Source organism: Ursus americanus, chromosome 14 (assembly GCF_024610735.1).
Source record: "Ursus americanus isolate L20-20 chromosome 14, mUrsAme1.1.p, whole genome shotgun sequence".
NCBI classification, from domain to species: Eukaryota; Metazoa; Chordata; class Mammalia; order Carnivora; family Ursidae; genus Ursus; species Ursus americanus.
In genome coordinates, this window is record NC_142140.1 from 9256950 (window position 1) to 9261453 (window position 4504).

Genomic DNA, 4504 nt, shown 5'->3' on the forward strand with positions numbered 1-4504 from the left:
TGGGTGAATTCTTGATGCCATCAACTCATCCATGTATGGTTATGGTGGCACTTTGGGATCAGAAGGGGAGAAGAGATAGGGAATAGGTGACATCTGTATGTGAACGTCCTGGGGGTTACTCAAGGTGGAGCTGCCACCAACCGAGACATCTGTGACTCTAAAATGCTCCCCCAATTCTTATTGTGGTCATTACTGTTACCCTCATAAGATCTGTGCCCTTGAAGAAAGAACATGAAAACCCACGGGTTGACAAAGAATGACCTCACTATGGTATCTAACCCACTATTATGTCTTTATCTTGAGCCCAAGGAAGTACCCTTTGCCCCCACAAAAGGAAAATTGAAGACAGATGGGAGGGTAATCACATTAAATATCTATTGGTTGTATCTTGAAATAACTCTTGTAGGAAAGAACTTGGAAGGCTGAATTGTCCTGAGTGGGTTCCTTACATCAGTATTTTTAAAAGTGTAGACCAGGTGCCTTGGTCATTTAAACATCTGCCTTCGGCTCAGGTCATGATACCAGCATCCTGCGATGGAGCCTTGCATTGGGCTCCCTGCTCCATGGGTAGCCTGCTTCTCCCGCTCCTTCTGCCTGTCACTCCCCGTGCTTGTGCTCTCTCTCTCTGTGTCAAATAAATAAATAAAATCTTAAAAAAATAAAGTGTAGACCACCTGAGTTGGAATTGCTTGGGGCTCTTGTAAAAAGAGGCACAATCCAGAGTTCTACCTCAGACATACTTAATAATATTTCTGGGGGTGGAGCCTGGCAATTTGTATTATTGACAGACCGCTTAGTGATTCCTACTGACTGAGAAAAAGAGCCCGGGGCCCGCCCAACTGAATTAATTAGGAAGCCTGGGAGAGACAGTGGCCATCTTGGGTAGCCACCATTTTGGTGGGCGGAAATACAGTGGTGACCACCAGGGGACTGAGGTGCAGTAGTAGGGAAGTGGCAAGCAGGAGGCTTGGCTAACCTGATCATTTCTTTTGACTCAGAAGGGGCAGATTCTGCTCCCTTTTTGCTAGAGTCCAGATGGTAGTTTTGATCGACATATGGTACACAGGGAAGGCAAATCTGTATTCAGAGTATCTGTTTTGGAAGAATAAAGTGCTACCCCTTCCCTGATGGAAGTGGTTAAATGTAATCAACCTGTCACCAGGTCTCTGGCTAATCACCTCAGAGAAGAGTGCCATACTGGGACTCCGTGGTCGGTCTTTGCTGCTGGTAGACTGAGCATTCAGCGGTAGCCAGGCCAGCGTTGGTGAGCGGAAGCCTGTGTGTAACCTCCCTCCCTGCCACTCGGACCCACTGGGCCACGGCAGCAATGGCGGAGGAAAGAGCCTGACTGGTGCCCACAAATGGGTCATGCTGTCAACTTGGTTATTAAAACCCCCCTCTGGAAGTTACCCTTTGGTGAGCACTAACATGGGATATAAATCTCTTCACATTCTTTATCCATTGCGAGAAATGTATCAGTATCCCTCTTCCTCAAACCTCCTTGGCACTAATTTTCCAGTAATGTTCCATCTAAAGTTCCTGACCATCCAGCTAAACCATGTTCCACAGCCCGCGAATTGGTATAGACCCACACCTTGTGGCCATTTCTTCTTGCAGGCAAAATGCACAACCAGGTGCACTGTTCCTGGTTCTGCCCCTGGGAGGATTTCCCTTCACCTGTCCTCCAGGGATGCTCCAGGAAGGGACTGTCATGCTTCAGTGTCCACTTTTGGGCTTTGAACACAGTTTACAGCAACTCCGAGGCCATAAACTGTTCCACTGTACTACTGCCCACTTGGTGTAATCATCACGCTTCTGCCTTAATCTTCCACGGAGAGGCTCAATCAAACGGAAGGAAGCTCTCTTCACTAGACAGATGTTCTCTTGGGTAAGTTGAAAGTGGTCCCCCATCGCGGACCAGCTCTCAGCATGCCTGCCCAGCAGTAAGTGTCCTGAGATTCGATTCTGCCACCTCCTCCCCCATGACAGCCATTTAAATACTTGAAGGCATTTGTTGAACCCTTCCTGTAGGCATTTCTCTTACCATGAGATTCAGCTGCAGTCATGCAATGTAATTTCTTGACTTCCTTCTAAAGCCTCCACCCCCTGCCATGTTTCCCGCAGCCACGACGTCCCCTCAAGACCCAGAGACCTACCAGTGAGGTTCCATAGACTTTATTTCCAAGAACAAACAAGGTTCACAGTCAGAAGGAAATGGGTAGAGTCCACTCTGGGACAGCTATGTTCCCTCAGCAGCTGTTTCATGGGTACTTACCACGTGTAGATGTGTAGTGATGGGTCCTATCCAATGACCACCAAGGCCCGATTCAGGAAGAAGAGCTCTAAAGAACTCACTTCCTGACATCGACAGCAGTGATACAGAACGAGTTGAAGAAGCCTGGTTGGTGCCTCTCTTCTCCCACTCAAAGCCCTTTGGTACTCGTGGGAGGTGGGTACCAGTATTAGCTTCGTGCTGGCCTGGGTCCTCGGACGAATGATGCTTTTTCCTGCTGACACACTGAATCCTAGGTGGGTGGGAACTTTCCCTGCCCTTGGTCACTCAGGCACACCGTTACAGACAGCTTTCCCGTCTGGATGCCTGAGCAAGGTGGGAAAGGTATAGCAGTTTGCTTTGTTCATCTTCCACATATTTTAAGAGATGTTTATTCTACTGCTGTGAGATCTAACTCGTGTGCAGCAAGGACCGTCGCCCCCTCTGATCTGTGCCTCCTGGTTCTTAAGATAACACTCAGGGTTGTCTGCCTTTGTGCAGACTCCAGATTTCTGGTTTCTTTCATACTCTGCTCTGCTTAACAGTCTGTTCTTTCTGTTTGCCGTTGAAGTAATTTCCTATGGTTGTTTCTTTCAAATGCTTGGAGGGTTTTAGGCAAGCATATATTGCAGCTTAAAAAGTCCGTGAGGTATGAGAGTGGTGGATTGTTTTAGGTAAGCCACAAGTAGTGTGTATGTATGTATCTGTCTGTCCATCGTCTATCTATCATGCTTTGGCTCAAATACACACACACACCCCCAGACACAGACATAGACACACACACACATTATGTTTAGAGTAAAACACACACCCAGGCATGCACATTCATGGTAATTCTGTTACCATGGAGACAGTTCTACAATGGCTTAAAAATTGCTCAATGTATAAAAGTATTAAAAGACTATATCCAGTAGGGCACACACAGTTCCATTAAAAACAAAAAGACCGTATTTATTCCTCAGTATTGGGTCTTTCTCATGAACATGCAAAAACGAAACTTACATAACTCTCAAATTTAAGAAAGTCGGTGCTCCCCCTGACCATAAAAACCTATTTGTGGGCATTGAGTCATCTGCCTGTATTTAAGAGATGTTTGCCAAATTATTGGTATTGCTTTTTAATTTTTATTATTGCTGCTAGCATCCTGTTGAGGTTGGGCAGTGAATGATGAGGGTGAAAGCAGTACAGAGAGACGAAGGGCACTTTGTGGGGCCCCTTGAGACCGTGTGTGTGTGTGTGGTGGCCATCCATCCAAGACAGGCCACGGACAGGCCAGTCACGGTACTCTGCTGCGGGAGTGCACTAGCCAGTCCTCACTGAGGAGAATCCGGGGACAGCCCCATGGCCAGTGCTGGGTTGGGCTGGGCAAGCCTGGGCTTGGGGTACTCGCTTCTCCCTATGGAGAAAGGCTGCCCTGGCCAGAGATGGGAGGGGTCCCTGCCAAGGACGCAGCACAGGGGGCTCCAGCTCACAGCTGTCTGCTTCCACCACCAGTAGACCCAGGTCCAGGTGTTCGTTGTTTAGACTCTTCCAGAAGAGAGGAGTGATCCCTCCAAGCATTGGGTTGAAGGAGTTTCAAACTCCAAAGCAAAAGGCTCAGGAGGAGGCTTTGAAAAACCCAGAGCTGCTTCACGGGGGGCCTAGGCTGGTGTGGTGGGAGCAGGGGCCACGCAGCCCGGGTTGGGAGCTGGCTCTGCCCACCACGTGCTGCATGGCTTCGCAGCATCGCCCCGTGATTCCAGCCTCATGGCTTCCCCGGTGAGGAGGAGGTTGACGCTCAGGACTTCAGAGACCCCACCCATATCATCTCTCCCCCTCGGGGAGGTGACCTCTGTGTTACTGCAGTTCTCTGTATCCCCTCCCTCTGCCCCCACGACACTTAGCAGCCCGCCTCCGACAGATGAGCAAGTGAGCACAGTGGTCAGGAGCGCCGACTCGAGAGTCAGATCAGTGAGGGTTTGAGTCCCGGCTCCGAAAAATGGGCACCCTCAAAGTGCCCATCTCACAGGCTTGTATGAGGACACAGGTGACTAGAAGCACCCTGTCAGAGCCTGGCGAGTAGAAGTTCTTGTGAACAGGAGGTCCGAGGACCCCTGTAGTCCTTGGGTCCAGAGCAGCGGCTCTCATGGACACTGCTTCCCTGAGATGTTTCCCTCTGTTGTATTCAAATCGGGTAACAATGGGCCTGGGCGTTCTGGGAGGGGCCGAGGCTGGTCCCTCAGATCCCGAGGC